This window comes from Grammomys surdaster, unplaced genomic scaffold, assembly GCF_004785775.1.
Source record: "Grammomys surdaster isolate TR1022 unplaced genomic scaffold, NIH_TR_1.0 449, whole genome shotgun sequence".
NCBI lineage: Eukaryota > Metazoa > Chordata > Mammalia > Rodentia > Muridae > Grammomys > Grammomys surdaster.
This window is the reverse complement of record NW_021604868.1, coordinates 527510-551364: the sequence shown is the minus strand read 5'-3', so window position 1 is coordinate 551364 and position 23855 is coordinate 527510. Positions and strand designations below refer to the sequence as shown.

Genomic DNA, 23855 nt, shown 5'->3' with positions numbered 1-23855 from the left:
TTTCTCGGAGTAGCCTCATCTGTCTTGGAACTCTGTATACCAGGCTGGCTGGAACTCAGAGATCCTCCTGCTTCTGTCTCCCACCACCTGGCAATATTTACTCCCCATCCCCCATTTTCTTCTTAAACCTCTGTTCTTCCCTGTGGACTTTCCTTCTGAAGGGAAGAAATACTTGATAATTCCCTTTAATGAGGTATGTCATCTTACATTATTGAAGGTTTTATTTCACTGCTTATAGATTTTGAGGTTTGGAACTTTTCTTTCCACACACTGATATATGACCATCTCCTGGCTTTCTTTGCTGTTGGAAGCTACTGTCCATGTGCTTCTTGTGTTTCCTTTAACTTTTTTATTTTGAAATATCCTAAACTTACTGAACATGTCACAATATCATTACTCCAATGATTACAGGGAGTGTGGCTCTGGGTTGTGTTTTCTATCATTTTTAAAGATAAGAAAACCTGAATACACTAAATTGTAGATGTCCAGAGATCAAAAATATTTGGGAACAGTTGAGTTTGCCCACTCCTGGTCATGCCCATTGGAACAAGTCAGTATTCATGTCTCTGGGGAATGACCTTTCTTTTACTATAGACTTTCCTGGACAGATCCTGTTGAGTACTCTGCTTCTATTGCTTTGCCTGGATTCCATAATCAGTCACAAGAGTTTTTTTTTTTTTTTTTGAAATGAGTCAAAGCATCAGATGGTCTTCAGCATCCGGTCTGTACAGTGAGGGGTTGGACTAGTACCACATGGCCACTCCTAATATTTAGTAAGTGACTTTGCCTGTATTAACGAGTAATATCCTGTATGTAGAAATGAAAGCAGAAAAGCATTTTCTGTTACCCCTCCCACTCTCTCATGACTCAATGCGTTAGTGAGTCACTATGAGAGCTTATGCAATATTTTTTTTTATAAAGAGCTTTAAAAATAGCACCCATTCTACCTGAGTTCCTGCTAGTGGTGTCTTTCCTGACATGGATGGCCAGGCCCTTCCCTTTTTTGCTTCTGTTTAGAATGCTAGAACACTTACAGGAGTTTGTCACTTATTTACTGATAGCAATACATTCGACTTATGTGACTCAACACCAAGAATAACTTCCCAAAGAAGCAAAACTAGAGCTATTTTTCTATTATTTATGTTGCTTAGTGTTTTAGAATCATGATTGAACTTGGCTTTTGACAAACCTTTATTTGGTTAATGAGTCAACATTTCAACTTGTTGAATCTTATCTGAGATACTTGGAGATTATAAAGGTCACCAAGTGTTATAACCAGTCCTAAAGGTGTACAGTTTATTTATAGAGTTGTGTTTGTAGTTTACTATACCGGATTTGACTCTTAATGAGAAAGGGAATTCCTATCACTGAGATGGACAGATGAGGAGAGTGAATGGAAGCAAAATAGCCAAAGTAGTGGTTTTTTTCTTTGCCTTGTTTCAAGGTTCCACAAAGTTCAGTGCCCCAAAGATTTTTATCATATTTCATGTAGATCATGCCACCAGAAGTCATTTGAAACATTTGAAAACAGATTGTCCTATGCCATCCCTTTTGTATTGTTTATCAGTTGCCACATAGAAAGTTACCGCACAGAAAGTCCCCACACACTCAGTTGTTTAAAATAACACATATTTATTATTGTAGAATGTACAGGTCAACAGTCCAGGCAGCTGCATTCCTAGATAGAACAACTCCAAGTTCACTAAAATTACTAACCTTGACAGTATTCATTATTTCTTGCTTCCCCCCCCCCCGCTTTTTTGAGATGGGGTTTCTCTCTGTAGGCCTGGCTACCCTGTAATTCACTCTGTATACCACGCTGGCCTCCAACTCACAGAGATCCTCCTACCTCTGCCTCTTCCTCTGCCTCACAAATGCTCTGATTAAAGGCATGCACCACCACTGCCCTGCATCATCTCTGTATTAAACAGATTTATTTTGTAATTAGATGTATCCCTGTATATATGTATGTATGTGCATATGTATGCAATACTTGCGTGTGTGTGTGTGTGTGTGTGTGTGTGTGTGTGTGTGAATGTAAGTGCAGGTGCCAGAGAAAGCGAGAAGAGGTCATTAGTTAACCTAGAGTAGGGTTTCTCAATCTGTGGGTCGTGACCCCCTTGGACTAGCATATGTGATATTCACGCTTATGAAGTAGCAATGAAATAATTTTATGGTTTGGGGGCCACCACAACATTAGGAACTTTATTAAAGGGTAAAAGCATTAGGAAGTTTGGGAACCATTGCCCCAGAGTTAAGAGTTACAGGTGGTTGTGACCTGCTTGATGTGGGTTCTGGGAACAGAACTCAGGTTTTTTGCAAGAGCAACAAGTACTATATATTAAATGCTACACCATCTCTCTGTGCCCAACAGTATTCATTTCTTGATTGTAGGCCTTGACTTATTGCTGGCTATTAGGTGTCTGGCTACAGGCTGCCTAGAGTTTCTGGGGAGTGCCTATTTCTTATCATATAGTCTTACCTAACATGACCATTTATAAGCCAGAAAAGTCTCTTGAGTAGCTACCAAGACCGTTTTTAAAAATCTGAGTGAAAACCTCCTACATAAAATTTGTTATCTTAACCATTTTTAATTTAGGTTTGTTTTGAGACAAGGTCTTTGTGTGACTTCAAACTCATAGTCCTCTTGCCTCAGACTCCCAAGTGCAAGAACTAAAGTTGTTAAACACAGTGGTGCCTAGCTTTCTCTTGGCTATTTTAAGTGTATAGAGTAATAACAAATGAAATACTCCAGAACTTGCTCATTTTTCACATCTTTCAAAACTAAAAGTCTGTATCCAGGAATAATGGCTTCCCTTTCCCTTTTCACCACCCATTCCTTTTAGTCAAATTCTACTTTCCATTTCCACAAGTTTGAATTTCTTTCGGCAGATTTTGTAAGTACAATCAAACAATATTTATTTGTTTGTTTGTTTATCCACTAGCTTATTTTACTTAACATAATGCCCCCAAGGTTCATCGCTGTTTCAGCGTAGGACGAGTTTACCTTTCTTTAAAACAGAGTAATATTCCTTCCTGTATAGTCCTGTATTGTCCAGGCTGATCTTGAACTCTTGACAATCCTCCTGCCTTAGCCTCATGACTATTGAGATTATAAGACAACACTCTTGACTTTACACCCTTGATTTTATACTTTTGATACCCTTGATTGTTCTTGACTTTTTTTTTTTACCAAGAAGTGAGATTGTTTCATCATATAATGGTTGAAATTTTAACATTTTGGAGGATATACCACTGTTTCCCATAGTGGCTGCACAATGCTTATACCCATCAATGGTGTACAAAGGTTTCAATCTCTCCATATTCTTTACTACTTGCCATTTTCTGATTGTTTCCGTTTTGATAGTGGTTGTCTACAAGTATGCAGATATTTTCTTCTAATGCACAGTTTGCCTTTTCATTCTCGATTGTTTCTATTACTTGACGTTTTATATATGACTGTCTCTTTTTTCACATTTATCTGACACATTAGAGTCTTACATACTGTGTCATAATTGTGAGGATGGCATCTTATCACCTATACCACACTATACTAGTTCAAAGCAAATCACAGGTCCTAGCCACATGAAGGATAGGAGAGCACACAAAGGCATAAGTACTAAGAGGCAGAGTCACAGAGTCTACTGCTGAATCCACAGGACCATGTTTTGAAAAGGCGGTAAAAGACCAATATTTAGTTAACTTTTAAGATACTCAGGTCTATCAGTGTGCTTTGAATATGATTTACATCTGTCATCTGTTAATGCTATTAAGAAGTTAAAAGCAGGGCAGGAGGTATAGCTCATTGATAGAACGACTGCCTTGCAAGCCTGAAGACCCAGTCAAGATCAGAGACTAGGGAGATGGTTCAGTCCCAAAATGTTTGCTTCACAAGTGTGAGTGTGATCCTCAGTAACTATGTAAAAGAAAAACCTCACAGGGGCATGAACCTGTAATCTCAGTTTCTGTGGAGACAGGATAACCCAACTGCTTGCTGGCCAGTTAGTCTAGCCCAATCAGTGTACTCCAGATGCACTAAGCAACACTGACTTAAAACATAAGGTGAAGAGTGAGAAAGACACATGACGCCAACTTTTGTCACCTGCTCTTCTATATAGACACATACACATACATGCACGCACGCAGTGGGAGAGAGAGAGAGAGAGAGAGAGAGAGAGAGAGAGAGAGGGAGGGAGTGAGTGAGGGGGAAGAGAGGGAGGGAGGGGAGAGGGAGAGGTGGGAGAGGGAGAGGCTGGAGAGGGAGAGGGAAGGAGAGAGAGGGGGGTGAGGGAGAGGCAGGAGAGGGAGAGGGAAGGAGAGAGGGGGAGAGGGAGGGGGAGAGGGAGGGGGGAGAGAGAGAGAGAGAGACAGACACACAGACACACAGACACACAGACACACAGACACACAGACACACACACGTTACAAGCATTGTAACTATGAGGTAAAGGTTGATGCAGCCCCCTCCAAGTGAATCTTGGTAACCTTATAAAGAGAGGGAGAGATGCCACATAGACACAGAAATATACATGCATTTATGCCACAGTACAAGACAGTCAACAGAGCCCCTTATCAGAACCTGTCATGTTGTTTGCATTTCCAGCCTAGACATCTGTGAGCTAAATACGTCTTTTTTTTTTTTCATTTTAAAGTAACCTGCCTCCAATATTTCATTAGCAGGATTCTTACTTTCTAGAGACTTGTAGTTCAATGATTGAAGTTCCTAAGATTCTAGTTGTGGGGAGAAGGGATGCAGCCTCTCAGGTGAAAAACCAGGTACAATTAGAATGATGGTGCAGGACAGTTTGTAACCCAGCCAGTGTGACTTATCTCCAGTCTGATCATGCCTACTGATGTGATGTCCTAAGGGGAGATTATTGCTCATCCATCAATTCAAGAGATCAAGGCACTAACTCCTCATAAATATGTAGGAGATCTGAAAAGTGCAATCAAGTACCTTAGACCTCCTAAAATATCAGCACTTTGAATCTGGGTATGGAAGTTACCCAATAAGAAGATCATAGAAAATAATTGCCTGTTAGTACTCAAAGTGTAAGACACCCCCACTTTTCCCTATGGCCCCTGGGTATATGTAACAGATTTCAAAGTTCAGAATACATCTTACCAGTCTTTGTACCATTTGCAAACTGGCAATTAAGTGTTGAGAGAATTCAAGAAAATAGAGGATACTTCAAAGAGGAAAATGCAAGAGAGTAAACTCCACCCAAGTAGCCGCATGTTTGTCTAAGCAACTAGGAGTGGTTTTATGTTTTGCCCCAGTGTACATGATGTTTGGCAGAGTCTGCTGGCCAGCGCAAAGGTTATTGCTTGAGAACTCATTCTGGAATTGGAGTACTTGGGAGTGAGCCGTTTCTCAGGGAAGGATGATATAGTTAAAAGACGAAAGTAAGAAGATGAAAGGAGACCAATGACCTTAAAACTGATAAAATTGGAACACATTTAAATGTCTCCTTCAAAAATGTGTGTGTGTGTGCGTGTGTGTGTGTGTGTGTGCTACAGCAAAAAGTATGTGCATGTAGTCTATTTCTTTCATTAGTTCATTCATTCATTCATTCATTCATTCATTCATTCATAGTACCGAGATCAAACCCAGACTTTATGCCCACTAGAGAAGTGCTTTACTACTGAGCTACACACATATCCCGCAAATAAAACTTTATGCTGCTTGTCCTCAGTGACATTCATTGGTTGTCACCTTAAAGATGTGATTTCAATTTTTTTTGCATTTATCTTTTCCCTTTCTTCCCTCCAAACTACCCATATACCATTTCCTACTCTTCAAATTCATGGTCTCTTTTTACGTTAATGGATTGATATTCAGTGCCTGTTCACACACAAGAGCACACACATAACCTGCTCAGTCTGCATAATGTTACTTGTATGCATGTTTTCAGGAATGAACACTTGGTATTGGATAACCACCAGTTTGTGTCCTATTCCATGGGAAAGACTATTTCTCCTGTTCACAGCATTCCTCAATGGTCTGTAATTCTTTGTGTAGAGTTGGGGCCTCATGAACTTTTCCTCACCCACTTTGCCATGAGTATTGGTGAGACCTTACAGATGTAGCTTTTGTCATTACTAGAAGACACAATCCCACAGCAAACTCCCTGAACCTCTGGCTCTTACAAGCTTTCCATCTCTTCCTCCAAAATGTTCCATGGGCTTTAAGTGCATGAGTATTTTGTAGCTGTACCAGTTGAGACTGGGTTATGCACCTCTTCATTTAGCTTAGATGTAATTTTCTGTAGTGGTGGTCTTCCTCTTTTGCAAAGAGAAGTTGTTTTAATGATTGGGTGATAGTTTGAATAAGAATGGCTTGGCCCATATAGTCTTATATATTTGAATCTTTGCTTCCCACTTTTTAAAATAAATCTTTTTAATTTATGTTTTTACCCATTTTATTCAGTAGTAAATTGTTCAGTTTCTATACATTTGTAAACTTTCTGTTGTTTCTGTTGTTGATGATATCCAGTTTTAATCCTTGGATAGTTTTAATCCATAGTAGTCAGATAGGATACAGGGTATTATTTCAATTTTATAAATCTATTGAGACTTTTTTTTGTATGTCCAAGTATGTGATCAATTTTGGAGAAATAGTTCCAATAGCAACTGAGAAGAAGGTATATTCTTTTGTGTTTGAGTAAAATGTTCTCTTAGGTACATTTGGTTTATAACATTAGTTAACCCCAGTGTTTTCTGTTTAGTTTTTGCCTATTTGACTTGTCTAAGAATTACGATATTATCTTGTGAATTTTTTCTTTGATGAGTATGTACTGTCTCTGATTTAGTTTGGTTTAAAATCTATTTTGTCGGATATTAAAATGGCTACTGTCTTAGTTAAGGTTTCATTGTTGTGAAGAAACATGACCAAGGCAACTCTTATAAAGGACAACATTTAATTGGGGCTGGCTTGTGTTTCCAAGACTTAATCCATTGTCATCATGGCAGAAAGTATGGCAGCATGCAGACCAGCATGATCCTTGAGAAGATGCTGAGAGTTCTACATCTTTATCTGCAGGCAGCAGGAGGCTGTGTCTTTTATAGTGGGTATAGCTTAAACATATATGAGACCTCAGAGCCTGCCTCCACAGTGACAAGTTTCCTTGAGCAAAGCCACACCTCCTAATAGTGCTACTCCCTATGGATCAAGCATTCAAACACATGAGTCTATGGAGGCCATACTACTCAAACCACCACAGCCATACCAGCTTGCTTCTTGAGTCTATTTTCTTAGAATATCTTTTTAATCTTTTATGCTTAGAGTATCTTTTTACATCTTTTACCCTGAGGTAATCTCTATGCTTGATGGTGATGTGTGTTTTTTTTGATGCAACAGAAATATGGGTCCTGATTTCTACTCCAATATGTTAGTCTGTACTTTTTTGTTGGAGAATTGAGGTCATTGATATTGACAGTCATCAATGAGCAGTGTTCATTGATTCCTGTTATTTTGTTCTGGGGGTGTGAGTTTTTTCTCCTTTCTTTTGATTTGTTGGTCTGAAATTATTTATTCCTGTGTTTTCTTGGGTGTAGTTAACTTCTTCAGGTTGAAGTTTTCCTATTAGCACCTTCTGTATGGCTCAGGTTTGATGTGAAAATGTCTGATTTCTTTGGAGACTCAGTTATGTCATGTGATGTTTTTCTGGAATCTGTCTTATGAGAGGATGTTTTGCTGAGACAGACATGTGAAAGGATGTTTTGCTGGAGCAGATGCTGAAAAGGGCCCACAGTGTTTAGAAAGAATATAAACATAACTCCACAGTTAGTAAGGGGATCCTCTTGCATTGGTTCACCTTGCAATGCTTTGCTGGTCTTCGCTGATCTTCACATGTGACTTCAAGGAGAGAAATGCATGGTATTCTAGCTGCTTCTTGCTGCTTCTGCAGATTCATGCCAATTTGGTGGCCTCAAAGTTTCTTCTGGATCGATCTACTGCTACTGATTCATGTTTGATGTTTTGGACTGGACTGCTGGTATCCTGACAACAAAGACTGGGATCACTCAAAAGAACTACTCCTACAGAGGTACACATCCCCCTCGATCTACTAACTATCCTTCTCCCCTACCTTTAGTTGTTGTGCTATAAAAGCAGTTGAAGCATTTAATAACCCCCTATTAATGTGGATTTTGAAAAATCTAAGCCTACAGGGTTTGTGGATAGATATTGCTTAAATTTGATTTTATTATGTCTTATTTTCTCCATCTATTGTAATAGAAAGTTAGGCTGCGTATAGTAGTCTGGGTTGGCACCTGTAGTTTTTCAGAATTTGTAGAACATCTGCACAGGCCCTTCTGGATTTTCAGAGTCTCCATTGAGAAATCAAGCATTATTCTTACAAAGTCTTCTTTTATATGTGACTTGGTATTTTTCCCTTGTAGCTTTTAATATAATTTTTTATTTTGTTTTATATATCTAGTGTTTTGATTATTATGTGTCATAAGGAATTTCTTTTCTGATCCTGCTTACTGGGTGTTCTGTATAATCCTCGTATCTTGATAGGTACTGCCTTATTTAGGTTGGAAAATTTTTCTACTATTATTTTGTTAAAAATATTTTCAGTGCCTTTGACTGGGTTTCTTTTCCTTCTATTTCTATTATTCATAATTTGGTCTTTTTATAGTATCCTAGATGTTCCAGATGCTTTATGCCTGAATATCTTTATATTTAACATATTCTTTGACTGAGGTATTCATTATTTCTTCTAAATTGTCTTCAACACCTGAGATTCTGTCTTCCATGTCTTGTAATCTGTTGGCTAGTTTTACCTCTGAGGTTTTCATTTAACTTCTTAAATTTTTATTTCAAGTTGTATTTCAGTTGGCTTTTCTTTAGTGATTCTACTTCTATTTTCATGTCTTAAATTGTTTTCATTATTTCATTCCACTATTTGTTTTTCACAGACTTCTTTGAAGAGTTCTTTAAGGTCCTTGAACATATTATTAATTGCTATTTTCAATCCTTGTCTTGTGCTTCAGCTATATTGCATTTTTAGGGCCTAATATAGTAGGGTTATTGGATCCTGGTGGAAAAATATTGTCTTGGCAGTTTCTGTTTGTAGTTTTGCCCTAGTGTCCAGGCATTTGAAGTTATGATGATTGAGGCAACCCTAGGTGTTGTTATCTGTTCTTGTCTTTGTTCTATCAGTGTTCCATTCCTTGGTTTCTATTGTCATCACTGGATCTTTGAAAAGTATAGTGGCTGTGGGTTCTTTGGAAGAGTGCTTCTGCAGGTAAATGGGTGACAGAGAAGAATAAAAATGGAATAGGAGAAAGGGTTGACAGGGGTTGTGGAAAAGAGCTAGTAGGATCCTGTTTACACCAAGAAGCAGGTCCATAGTGACTTAGAGGTGTGGCAGGAGGAAGGAATCCTGAAAGTAGGCTGCAGTAGGACCAAGATTCTGTCTGGAGAAATAAAGATTAAAGGTCTAGAGGGATCTCAGGTTTGTTCCAAGAGTTAGAGTCTCTAGTGAATGGAGTTGAGGTAGGCAAAGGGTCACCTGCAAGCACACTGCTACAGGGCTGAGGGTGACAGTGGGAGCATAGTGAAAGTCACTTATGTGAATCCCAGCCAGATGTGGCCACTGGAGATCAGTGGTAGAAAGTGTTTCTAGATATCAGCTTTTGATACCACAGAATGGGGATGGGCTAAAAGGGAGGGTTAAGAAGCCCCTCAGGAAGCAGCTATAAGCTGGGTCTGTATCAAGGTCTGATGAGGTCCCCAGGGAATCTCTCTTGTAGCTTTCAATACTCTTTCATTGCTTTGTATTCTTAATGCTTTAAGTATGATATACTTTTCGGATTTTCTTTTCTGGTCTTGTCTACTTAGTCTTGTATGTGTTTGCTGCTTTTATCTGTATGGGTGTGTCTTTCTGTAGTTTGGAGAAATTTCCTTCTATGATTGTGGTGGTTTGAATAAAAGCCACCTCACAGACTCATATACTTGAACGTGGAGTGACAATTTTGAAAGGATTAGAAGGTGTGGCCTTGATGAAGGATGTGTGTCACTAGGAGTGAGTTTTGGAGATCCTTGATTGCTGGATCTCTTGGTAAATTTGGCTTTTGAAAAGCCCAAGCCAGGTCCAGTATCTCTCTCTGTCTCTTGTCTCTTTCTTTGTCTCTGTCTCTCTCTGTCTCTCTCTGTCTCTCTCTCTGTGTCTCTCTCTCTCTCTCTCTCTCTCCATATCAGGATGTAGTTCTAAGATTACATCATGCACCATGTGTACTGCCATGCTGCCATGCTCCCTGTCCTGACTATAAGAGTTTCCTTGTGTCTCTCTTCGAAGCAATGGAATAATGATTAAGATAATGATCGTGGCATGTGTCAGATTTCTCTCTTTTTCTGGCTGGAACCATGGAGGCTGTGCCAGAGAAGAAAAAGAAGGTTCCTGTTGTGCCAGAAACTCTTTAAGAAAAGGGTTCCTGCTGTGCCAGAAACCCAAGAAAAAGCAAAGAAACTTGGCAGAGTTGAAGGTGAAGTGCCTGCAGAAGTTTGCCCTGAAGACATTACTTAAGGCAAGGAGGAAGCTCATCTATGAGAAAGTAAAGCACTATCACAAGGAGTATAGGCAGGCATACCAGACTGAGATTCGGATAGCCAGGATGGCAAGAAAACCTGGAAATTTCTATGCGCCCGCAGAACCAAAATTGGCGTTTGTCATCAGAATCCGAGGCATCAGTGGAATAAGCCGCAAGGTATTGCAGCTTCTTCGTCTTCGACAGATGTTCAATGGCACCTTTGTTAAGCTCAATGAGGCTTCAGTTAACATACTGAGGATTGTAGAACTGTACATTTTGTGGGGGTACCACAACCTGAAGTCAGTAAATGAGCTCATCTACAAGCATGGCTTGTAGCAAAATCAATAAGAAGCAGATTGCCTTGACGGAGAATTCCTTGATTGCTGGATCTCTTGGTAAATTTGGCATCATCTGCATGGAGGATCTAATTCATGAGATCTATACAGTTGGGAAACAGTTCAAGAAAGCAAATAACTTCCTGTGGCCACTCAAACTAACTTCCCTACGAGGTGGAATGAAGAAAAAGGCAACTCGCCTGTAGAAGGTGGAAGTGCTGGCAACAGGGAAGACCAGGTAAACAGGCTTATTAGACCAATGAACTAAGGTGTCGCCCGTGGTATTTTTGTAATCTAGTCAGTTAATAAACAGTCACAGATTGGCAAATGGAGAAAGAAAGATAATGATCATGTTGGAGGTTTTATCTTCTCATGGTGTCCTACATTTCTTATGTGTTCCTTTCCTGTGGTTTTGTTTGTTTATTAAATACTCCTTGAATATTTGATCTAAACTTGTTGCTTTATCTTAGAGCCCTGATAAACCAATGTGTTTGATTCATTCTGTTTGTGAGGCTTTCTTTTGAATTTTCTGGTTAAGTTACTGGGATTTTCTGTTCTAACTTCATTTCAGCTTGTGTCTTCTTCAACATTTCTATCTTTTAATTGAATTATTCTCCCAAGACTTGGGTTGTCTTTGTCATTTCTACCAGCCTTATGTTTGTGTTTTCTTGGGTATCTCTCCTTAAGCCCCTTCTCCTTGATTTTATTGATATGTTTCTTTGTATCTTCTTTAAACATTTTAAGCTCTTTGATGAAGTTTGTGATTTGATTGTTCAATTTATATTCTGTGTCTAATTCACCTAGGTAATATTCACTGGCAAACATTTGTACAGAACTGGTAAATTTTGAACAGAGCCTACTGGCTTGATCTTTAGTATTGTTGGGCATGTGGGCTTTCTTTGTTAGTTCTGAGTTTGTTGTGGATAGCATAGGTTGAGTGAGGAAGAAGAGAAAATGTGGGGCATGGATTGGGTCTAGAGATTGGAAATTGTTGGGATAGAATGAAGTCAGGTAGACAGATGGGTCTGAGATGATATACAGACTGTACTTCTTCTTCCAAACTTGTAGTGTGAGGGTAAATCTGGCTGAGTGGAAAAGATGGATACATTATAAAAGAGTTCAGGGGTTTGAAGATAGGTAGGGTTGATCCTGGCCCTTAGAGCTCCTTTGGGGTGGAGGCAGGGAATATCAAAGTAGGCTGGTGCACTGTATGTGGGACTCAGGCTCAATCTGGTGGGTTGGAGAAAAAACATGGATGAGGTGGTCAGGGATATCCTTCATGCTAGACCCTTGGAGATGGATGTAGTACTGGGTACTGGGTACTGGGTACTGGGTGGGATAGTAGAGGTCACTGTTTTTTTTTTATTGTTGATGCAAAATATTTGTTTAGCCAGATTGGTTTCAAACATGTGGCAGCCTATCTCCCAACTACCAAGATTACAGGTGTGTTCCACTATGTCACACTTTTTCACTTAACTCAATTTCAATACATTGTTACTTTTTCTTAACTTTTGTCTAGCCTTCTCATGTAAATTGTGGTAAATTAAAACATGTAGAATTCATTGGTGTGAAGGACTACATGTTGTTGGTGCCTTCCAGCTTTTGACATGCCCATCTTGCTGCCAGTTATTTCTAATAGCCTCCTGGTTTAGGGGGGTCTGAGAACAGCCCTCACTGGGTCCAAGGGCTTGGCCTAGCTTGTGTCCCAGCAGAAGATATCATGGGGAACTTGCTATGCCTTTTGATCAGGTCGTGTGGGGTTTCAAGTTGCTGAGGTAATAGACACTTTTCCAGCTGATGTATCAGCTATATGATGGTTAATATTGACTTAATTTGACAGCATCTAGAATCTTTTAAGGGATAACCTTCTAGGAAAGCCTTCGAGGGATTGGTTGGTTTAGGCTAACTGAGGAGAGGATACCCACTCCAAATGTAGGCAGTACCATTTTGAAGACTGGGGTCTTCACTGGAGAAAGCTAGCTAACCATGAGCATTCATTATGTTTTTCTTACTGACAGCAAATGTAACATGGCCAGCTGACTTAAGTGCATCTAGCCAGACCTTCCTCAATAGGATGGACTGGACCACCAAACTATGAGCCAAAACAAACCAGCCTGCCTTCCTTCCTTTGTTCCTTCGTTCCTTCGTTCCTTTCCTAACTTTCTATCATCAGATATGTTGTTGCAGCAGTGAAATAAGTAGCTAACACATGCTGGCATTATATTCAGAGTATTGTTGAAAGGTAACATGTCCATAATGATGGTTGTGAGCCTAGGTTGGAACCCAATCTACAAGGATATGAACATGTCCATGGAAACTCAGGCCATGCTTACCTTATAGAGGATTTCCATGGAGGAACTCCTCAAGTTGGCTATTGTTAGCCACCTCGGACCAGAAAAGAAGTTTGATTTTTTTTTTTTAGAATTACCCATTTCAGTAATTCAAGTTGATATTGAAGAACTTGTGAAATGGCCCAAGTTACTAGAATGCTGGAAATTCATCACAGCAATTTTTCTAAGTGTGGTGGCACACATCTTTGACCCAGCTCCTCAGAAAGGAAGGTGTATGTAGGTATAGACTAGCATGTTATGTCTCTGGATTCAACCTTTTTACCACAAAAGTAAAAAACAAAAAACAACAAAAAATCAATTTATTCCTGTTTTCTTTTAAAAAATTGTTTGCTGTTGTTTTTGTTGTTGTTATTATCATTATTATTACTATATATCTCTGTCTCTCTCTGTCTCTCTCTGTCTCTCTCTCTCTCTCTCTCTCTCTCTCTCTGTGTGTGTGTCTCTGTGTGTGTGTGTGTGTGTGTCTCTCTGTGTGTGTGTATTCCATGGCACATATGTGGAGCTTAGAGGGCAATTTTTGGGTGTCACTCATCTCTTTCTTCCATGTGGGTCCTGGGAATTGAACTCAGACTCTCAGGCTTATGTGGCAAGTGCTTTAACCCACTGAGCCATCTTGTCCGCTGTCTTAGAGATATCTAGAGGCAAAATTATAAGTGGTCACTGATGTAAAATATCTTACTTATTCATGCTCTAGTCTCTAGTCTCTAGAGCATTCTTATTCCTAACTATGCACTCATATTTATCATATTTTTAGAAAATCAAATGTTTTCTTGTTGTTGTGACTTTTTTTTTGTTTTATTGAGACAGGGTTTCTCTGTGTATCCCTGGCTGTCCTGGAACTCACTCTGTAGACTAGGCTAGCCTTGAACTCAGAAATCTGCCTGCCTCTGCCTCCCAAGTGCTGGGATTAAAGGTGTGCACCACCACTGCCCAACTATGGTTGTGAATTAGTTTCAACACTCCATGCTGCTACCCTAATTTACCTCAACTGTTAAATCAAACCCATAGTTCTGTGATAATAATATGATATATTTTTAAAATTCCCAATTCCTGATGGGAATGTAGCTCTGTGGTCAAATGCTTGCCTAATGTTTGTGAGGCTCTGGCATCATCTCCAGCACTAAGGGGAACAAAAGACTTTTATGTATTTGTCGATTAAAATGCACCACTAGAAAGACATTGTTTTATAATGGATAAAAGATATATTAATATATGTTAAAAAGTCACCAATTTGAGTTGAGAACTGTATTTCTTGAAGTAAAATGTTAGCAGGTATGTCAATGTACAGTATATGCTATTAAACAGAAGCATATAAAAATAAATTCACTGTTTAGTAGGCTTAAGTTTATTTGTTGTAAATCTATGGAGAAACTTCCAAATTGTGTTTGATGTTTTATGCATTGATAGATTTTGACAGACATGAAGACTTCTGTAAATTTTGCTGTAATCATTTCCCTCATGAGGTCATATATACCTCTGTGTTTGTATAATGCTGTCTTATCTCTAAGTGTCCTAGATTTCCTCTATCAGCCTCTCTGTTTGGCATTTAAGATACCAGACTGATTGTTTTATAGGAAAATCTATTCAATGCTACACAGAAAAAGAGATCATACATTACTCTTATTTCTAGCTTCAGAAAAACTAGGAAGTAAATTGTCAGTCTAAGTAAGGGTAATAATTTACATGAACATTATTTGGATGCATAAGGATTTTTCTTCAATCCTAGAAATCAATGAAAACACAGATATGAAAACCAGATCGATGTTATGTCTGTTTTCTCCTTCCAGTGCCTCCAATGTCTGTTGTGCACATTTCTGTCATTACACAAGCGTAAAATATTCCTTTTCTAAATTCCTCATCATCTCCCTATGGAAAACTGAAGCCCAAACATGCTAATCTACTAGTTTGTGGTCTCACAGCTAGACAGTGGCAAAGTCCAAAATACAACTAGTTTCCTGACTTTTACTTAGTCAGTCTTTTATTAAATACCTAGGCAGTCCCAGCCCTTATATATCTCCTTGCACAACATATAAGCATAAAGAGAGCTATTATATCAAGTAGTGTACTGATTTAGAGCCTAGTTGAAAATCAAATAATCAACACGTTTGGTCTATGTCATACAAATTCAGTTGCTCTAGTCTAGTTTCTGTATGTCTGGTTTTATTATGATTATTTTTTGTGTTGCTATGATATTGAAGCATGACCTCACATGTATTACAGAACCAAACATCTGTTTGGTACATGTCTATTTCATTTTGTTTTGTGTTTTTCTTTTGGGTGCAACTATATAGCATAGGCTAGCCTTTAAATTGAGACTCCCACCTCAGCCTCCTCAGAGCTGATCTTCTATGCCGGTACTACTATGCTCCTATGTGTGTACCTTTTAAAAAATTACAACAGGAACTATGATTGACAAGTGCTGTCTCCACAACTTCATCATTTTAAGCCTTCTTCCTCTGCCTTACCTTCCTCTTACCATCCCCACTTTCAAAAATGAAAACTGCTAAGTAGAATTCTGCCTATAGTATGAATCAATAAGGCCTATAGACCAGGTTAAGTAGACAGACAGACCATGCCAGACCTGCTACTTGAAGAGGCTGAAGGAAGCTGCCCTTGTCCATAAGTGTCACAGGTTGTCTTCAAATTCACAGTTCTATTGCCTCTGTCTCCCAAATGTGATTATGGGTGTGTACCAAGATATTCTGCTACCTTTCCCTTCTCTCTAAACTTTAAGAATATTTCCAAGTGTGACTTACGGTTGAAGGTTGATTACATTATAGATGATGAGATATGATTCTAAAGTGAGATAGGGTTGCAAATAGTTTATCCTAGGTGATACGTTCTTGATTGGACCTTGTTCCTGTGATGTCTGGCCAGGCAGATAAAATGCTCCAAGCAAAGGGCAATAGCACTGATTATGTGACCTCTGTGATGATTCGTGATTGTACACCATTTAGGACAGACCTCATTGTTTAGAAGACATCAAAGTAAGAATCATTGCATATTTATTATTCCTGAGTGTGGTACTTTGAATGTAAATGGGTCCCATGGGCCCATAAGGAGTGGAACTATTAGGAGGTATGGCCTTCTTGGAGGAAATGTGAAACAGGTTGGGGGATGGCTTTCCAGTGTGGCACTCAGTTTCCTTCTGCTGCCTGCAGGATGAAAATGTAGAACTGTCAGCTCCTTCTCCAGCACCATGTCTGCCTGGATGCTGCCATGCTTCCTACCTTGATGATAATGGACTGAACCTCTGAACCTGTAAGTCAGCCCTAATTAAATGTTGTCTTTTTAAGAGTTGCCATGGTCATGGTGTCTCTTCACAGCAATAGAACACTGACTAAGACACTGAGGAAGTTCAATATGTCACAAAAGGGCAATGACTATGAGATTGAAGAGTGAAAGCAAGGAATAGCAGTGGAGTATATGTGACATACAAGTCCAAGAAGGGACTGTTTGTTAAGGAAAGGAACCAGCAAGAAGAGGGAGAGGAATAGGCTAAGGATGTGGAGGGGAAACAACCAAGCATAATGATATATGCTATGAAAATATCACATGGAAACTCATTATATTGCATGCTAATTACAAAAAAAAAATCTTTTTTAAAATGAAAGAATGATCTGGTGTAAGGGCAAGATAAAACAGGTTGGAAACAACTTGTAAACCAGTTGGGCCATTTACAATTATTCCTCCTAGTACAAAATAGATGTAATCCTTCTGCCATTTGGGTGTGTGCTGCGGGGTGGGGGTGGGGGGGTTCTTACTATGTAGCTCAGGCTTGTCTGGAAAGTGCTAGGATGCCAGGCATGTGTCACCACACTTGGCCTGACATTTTTTTTTAGGACATTTTGTTTGCAATATGTTAACTGTAAACCATCAATTAAGCTGGAATCCTGGATTTAATCATTACCTTCTAATTTGCTAAAGTAAGAAGACATCTGTCCCTAAGCAGAAACAAGCCAAAAAGGAAGAAACATCATTTGAAGGCCTTGAAAATGCTGAATGTGTACATGAGAGAGGAACTTGAGTCTTGCAGCCTGCGACCCCATGATCATTTAGGTCTCTGGATGATTTCTTGTTTCCAAGTTTGGATCCACTGACTTGGCAGAAGCCTGTTCCAGTGGTGATGGTTGTTATAGACCGTTGGGGTCATGAGCCTACAATTTCCTAAGATCTTCTCTCATAACCAGTTTCCTCCAGCAAGGCTGGAGTGTCCAGTGTTCCTGCTGGTGGAGAAGGACACAACTAATTACACGTCTGATAAGAACAATTTGGAAAATGCTTGCTATCTATTGCTTGTTAGGCATAATGCCTTTGGGGACCATTACTTAATAGCTTTGAAGTGTGATTTTTTTCATCTGTAAAATGGAGATATAAAGTTTCTTTGTTTTTTTGTGAGAATTACATGAGATAATTGATCAATGAGTGCTCAATTAATATTTCTGTCTAGTGCTATTCCCTCACTTATTCAATATGTCTTTATTATTCATTCTCAACATGTAAGTACTGAGATCATACTGAATGTATGAGAACTGCCACTACTCTGTTTTAGTCATTTAGTCAATCCTGTTATGTAATTACAGTGTATTGGGCTGTGTGCCACATATAGAAACCATAGTAGTGAATGAGACAGAACTTTCGGGACTTTGGTTACATGCTTTGGTTCTGGCAATAGGACATTTTCCTTTCTTATTAATTGGTTGAGTATCTTTGGTGAAGTCTCTTTGGGCTTGGATGTAGCTCACTGATTCAGTACTTTCTTACTTTGTACAAGCACCTGGATTCTCAGCATTACCAAAAAAAATTGTTAAGCCATCATAGCACAAACCTGTAGTTCCTGCAATAGATAGGTGAAAGCAGGAAAAATTTTAAGTGGAGGCCAATATATGGAGATATGTGGAAAACATAGGGAGATCTTGCTTCAGGAACCAAGGGCTAATGATATAGTTCAATGATAAAGCACTTAAGCATGTAGTATTTACTAGGCCCTGAATTCCACCCCTCTCACTGCAAAACGGGACAAAATAAACCAAAATTCTATTCAGTGAGAGAATTCAATGCCAGATGCCTTTCTACAACATGCTTGGTTCTGACTGTCTAACAGATCAAAACAGGGGTTATCAAGATCCAAAAAAATGTTCATGCACATATAGATAGGTGGAGTGAAGTGGGAGCTTTAGTTTTTCTTCTTCTTCTTAGAAGAACCTAGTGTACTAAGGGAGAAATTCCACTGACAAACCGAGGGGACAAATTCTGCTGTAAACAGGAGGAAAAAAATACAGAAGCAACACAAACCAAAACATGTACCCCAGACTTCCCTCTAGACACTAGAACAAGCTAGAGGATTTGTCTTTCCCCAGCACAGAGGGGAAACCAAGTCTTAAGGATTTCTTCCTATCTACAGCCTTTAGTGTCACCCAGTTCTCTCAGGCTGAAGGGGCCTAGACAGGAGAAAAGTGGGAAGGACTCCATTGAGCCTCAACCTTGCAAGTAGGTAGAAGAAAGAAGAAAAGAAAGAGGTCTTTATAGTCCCCCACGGAGAGAACAAACTACAGAAGCTGAGCCCACCCCCCACTGCCAGTGCTCATATTCTCTCACGTATTATAATGCCAAGGAGAGCTGCTGTCTCTTTCCCTGCTCAATGCCCTCCTCTGTTGAACAAGCTTTTAGTAGGAGGCATTGAAGTTCAAGAATAGGAGCAATATAAAGAGAAAAAAACATTTATGGCAACTGGAAAATAATTCCTTTCAGTTTTAAAACACCCTGAAGCCTTTAGATTAATGGATGATGAGGTAGTCAGCTCAGTTTAGGATGTGCTGAATGCATGTAATGGAAACGGGTTATGAAAGAGATTCTAAAGGTCACTGCTTTTCTGGTTCTAATTATGTCATGTATTTTGTTTGTTTGTTTGTTTGTTTGTTTTATGGTTAAGTACATAAAATAAATTTGATACTGAAAGAGTAAAATTTAATGTGAAACTTCACAGCTTCCATTCTAAATACCTATTTGCAACTGTGCAAAAGTTTATTGGGTTGTGTAGATTTTCAGTCTGGTTAGTTTTTAGTGTGTGATATTTTGATTTATTTGCAGTTTTTTAATAATAGCGTGTATAAAATTAGATTTTCAGTCTGATTATTTTTGGTGTGTGATATTTTGATTTTTTTGCAGTTGTTTTAAAAAATAATAATGTATATAAAATTCAGGAGGTTCTGGAGGTACTTTTGAGGTTGGCATATCACAGAAAATGCTGTTTTCTCATACAATAAATCATCCTTCCTGTCCCTGTAATTGACCTGATTTTTAATGAGTTGGAATCTGGAGTATAATAATATGTGGAAGACTATATTAAAACTTTAAAAATTCTATTGAAAACTCTTTTTGCTTTTATTTCTAAGTGCAGAAGTCCCTCAAATGTCACATTCTCTGTGGGTTGTCTAGACCATTGTTCTTCATCATCCCCTACATGCCTCCCATACTCTGCCATGGTAGAATGAATTGTTTGCTGCTACTTTTGAAAGAGTGACCACTGGGCACTGGAGAAGTTATGAGAATACATTTGCCTACATTTCCACGTTTTTCTCTCTAGGTAATGATGAATTCCTAGGAGTTAGAAACTCTCCTGTTGTTGTTGTTGCTTGATTTTGGTGTTTGTTTGATTGATTTTAAGATTTATTTTTATATCTATATGAATCTTTTGCCTGCATATATATATATATGGCTATGTGCTATGGGCCTGTCTGATGCCTTTGAAGTACAGGAAGGTGTTAGATCCCGTAGATTTGTAGTAAAAGATGATTTTGAGTCACAATGTACATGCTAGGAATCAAAGTCTGGTCCATTGAAAGAGCAAGATGTGTTCTAAACTGCTGAGCCATCTTTCCAGCCCTTATTTTTAAATCTCTGTTTCTCTGTCTGTCTGTCTCTGTCTCTCTGTCTCTCTGTCTCTCTGTCTCTCTGTCTCTCTGTCTCTCTCTCTCTCTCTCTCTCTCTCTCTCTCTGTGTGTGTGTGTGTGTGCGTGTGTGTGTGTATATGAATATGATAGATAGCTCAGCAGATAAAGGCTGTTCTTTAATTATTATTTTTATGGCCACCTTCTCAACTGTCCTCTTAATCTTTTCTAATTACCAAGCATAAGAAAGACAGAGAAACTTGTGAAGCATGAAGAGCATGGCAGTGTGTTCTGGATGGCATGAATACTTAAATAATGCTATTCACATGGAACCTTGAAACTGGCAGCTCTAGCTCACTGAGCACAGCCTCCCGTACACCTGGGAGTCAAAGCTACTACTTGCTGTCTCTATGGCCTAAAGCTTAGCATTGCTTATCTGTGTTACTCTAGCTACCCTCTTCTCCATACCCCTATTCACACACCAAAAGTCTGGAGAATTGAGCCATAAATTCTCCTTCTTTGACCTGTGTAGGCTCAGTACCCAGCTCATGATTTAACATATGGGAACTCAATAAATGAATTCAGAAGAATTGAATTACTTTATTAGCTCTGCATATTTTTAAAGTGCTGAAGATAAAGTTTTCTTATCCCTATATACATTGTCTTTCTCTCCTCTCCCGTCCTGTTACTTTCTTTCATCTCACAATATACCACCCAGGCTGGCTTCAAATTCAAGATTTTCCTTTCTCAGCCTCCAGAGTGTTGGCATTAGAAGTATATACCACCATCTCTAAATCTTAGCTAAATATAAGTCATTCGTTGAATTGTTATGCTGATGATTCTGAGAAGAGGAATGAGGGAGGATCAGGCTCTTTGTGGGATGTGCTCCAAATCCATAGAGAAAGTGAGATTCCAAACCGATAGACTTGCACAGCATGCATGAAGCTTTGAATTGTAGTCCCAGCAACACACCAACACAAACACATATTCACAAGCATGTACACCCTCCCACAACACACGGTAGGAGAGAGAGAGACAGACAGAAACAGATGACAGAGACTGAGTGAGACAGACAAAAAGGGGATTTTCATAGACTTGAGTGAGTTTCCATGGCAGCAGGCATAGACATAAAAGCCCGAGAAAAGCCAACTCAAGGTATACAAACTGAAAGTGTGGAGAAGGGGCATTTTAGATGCAAAGTTCTAGAAGTCACTTGAGAGACTTATTCAGTGCCGTAAAATACAGTAGTGACTAACTAGCTCTACTCACATAGTTATATTTGTTGTATCATAAATAATCAAAAACTCATCTAAATTTTAATGTACAGTTTGCATTCTAGTATACATGTAAAAAAACTGAAATAACTACATTTCATCTTCTGCCCTTGTTATGGCATATTATAACTAGCTGACACCTTGAAGACTATCTCTATTGTGAGAACTTCAAATTACAGATAAAAATGATTTTAAAATTGTACATGGTTAATCACAGCACAATTCACAGTAGGCCCAGAAGAGAAAAAACGTAAATGTCCATGAACTGATGAATGACTGAGTCAAATAAGCTATATCCATGCATGCCTTTTCCTTCCACTCTGAAAAGAAATGGGGGCTGAGGAGATAGATGGCTTAGCAGGTAAAAGCACTTACTGGGCAAGCCTGGTACCTGGAGTTAAATTCTCAGAATTCATGGTAGAAGGAGGGACCCATTCCCAAAAGTTATAAAGCCTTATAAACAAAAAAATTGCCACATAATCATTGCTTTTGACTTTGTTGCATGTATCATGGTCAAGTATTGCTTTTTGAGTGTGTGCATTATTGTACAGTTCAGAAATCAACCTTGAGTCATTCCTTAGGCAATGTTCACTTTGTTATTTTGACACATGGTTTCTCACTGGCCTGAAGCAGAGTAGACTGACCACTGAACCCTCGAAATCTGCCTGCTTTGCAAACTCAGCATAGTGATTACAAGAGTGATATGGCACCTGGTTCTAAAAAATAAAAGCAGAAACCCAAAAGGGCATGGTTTCTGGGGGAATCAACCCAAGTCTGAGCTATTTCGAAGACCCTCAGTAGATTCTTTTTCTCTACTTGGTAGATAATATAAAATTCTTCTTTTTTTCTCAACAGCCTCCTCCATTCCCTGAAATGTCCAATGTAAGACATGCAGAGAATTTCTCTGTCTGAATGTCTTTTCATCTGTGAAATGAAGACAGCAGATGGATCCCTGAATCCAGTTGTCATTTTACTTATGGATGTAAAGTCTTGTACTTTTTAAAAAACCAATTGTTAGCCATTCATTGAAATGTAGAAACCCAGTAGGACCCCTTTAAGAATAGATTAAAAAAAAAACAGACTCATACATATCCTAGGCTGGCCTAGGACTACAAACCTAATATGTAACTGAGAGTGGAGGACCTTGAACTTCTTGTCCTCCTATTTCTCCCTCCTGAGCACTAGAATTACAGCTTCTCTGGGGAACAAATCCATGGCTTTGTGCATACTAGTGAAACATTCTAACAACATCCCTGGCAATTATAAACTTTTAAGAATTGCTTCTGGTTGTTGACTTTTTTAAAAATGAGTTTTCTGAAGCCAGCTTTTACAAGTTCCACAACTTTAGAATGGAAAACCCATCGGTTTTAATTAAAAGACTTTAGCCCCTAGTGCCTTGGGACTAATGCACTAGCCAGCAATAGAAGATTCCAGCTATGTTTCCTTCATTTGTAAGCTTTGGCACTCAGTTTTCTGATCTCTTTTTGCCTAGTGATTAGCTATGTATATTCTAGAATAAAGCAGAAATTAGTTTAGGTCTTGGATTTGAAGTAAAAGACTCTACCTTGATGAGATTCAACAAATTCTTTGTATGTGAGGGTCGGATGTTGAGGGAGACAGATAAATCTTAGAATCAGAAGGCTATGATTGAAACTGAGTTGTAAATAAGAACACAATGTGATACACTTGTAATCCCAGCTACTCAGTAAGCTAAGACAGGAGGATTTTGAGTTGAAGGCCAGCTGTGAAATATAATCTGTCTGGGAAATGAGCTGAAGCTACTTGGCCTTAAGGGTGCTGTCATTTTAACTTGTGAGTTGTCGCTAAAATTAAGGTAAGGAAAGTGTGTCATTCTCTTTGTTTGCAAAAGTTTAGTAGGCACAAAAAAGATAAGGAAGATAGAAATACTTTAATGTGATATTTCTTTAGACTCAAAATTCACAATCAAGGCATATGCCTCACTCACCTAACCCTAGTCCCAGCAATGCTTGGCATTATTGCTTTCCTTAGTAACAAAAGGAAAGAATGATGAGGATATTGGTAGATCATCAGCTGGGTTTCAGACATCATGAACAATCAGGGTTGAACTTCCAAGGTGACATATGAAATAGGAAGTTAAGGTAAACTAGGTATAGAAGATTGGATTGGGAAGCCATCTATCCCTGTTATCTGATTCCAGTAATATTTACCCAATATCAAACTAAGAGGCAATGTTGTTGTTATTATTACAATGGAAGGTACATCCTGCATAAGGCACATGGAATCAAGTCTTACATCTGTGTGTGTGATATAGGTTTCTAGAACATTCCTTCTGGGTACTACCCTGTTGTAGCACTTTAAACTACAATGTGTAATTGAATTCACCTTGAAGTAGAGATTATGGAGAGAAAGTAGTAACATGGCAAGAACATAAAGCACATTATTAATTCTACATACAAAAATGAAACTACACTTGTTCTGTATTGT

At 38.8% G+C, this 23855-nt stretch overlaps 1 pseudogene; it reads left to right on the top strand.

Moving 5' to 3' along the window:
- Window positions 1–10375: 10375 nt before the first annotated feature.
- LOC114632897 lies at window positions 10376–11142 on the top strand (annotated as a pseudogene).
- The last annotated feature ends 12713 nt before the right edge of the window (window positions 11143–23855 follow it).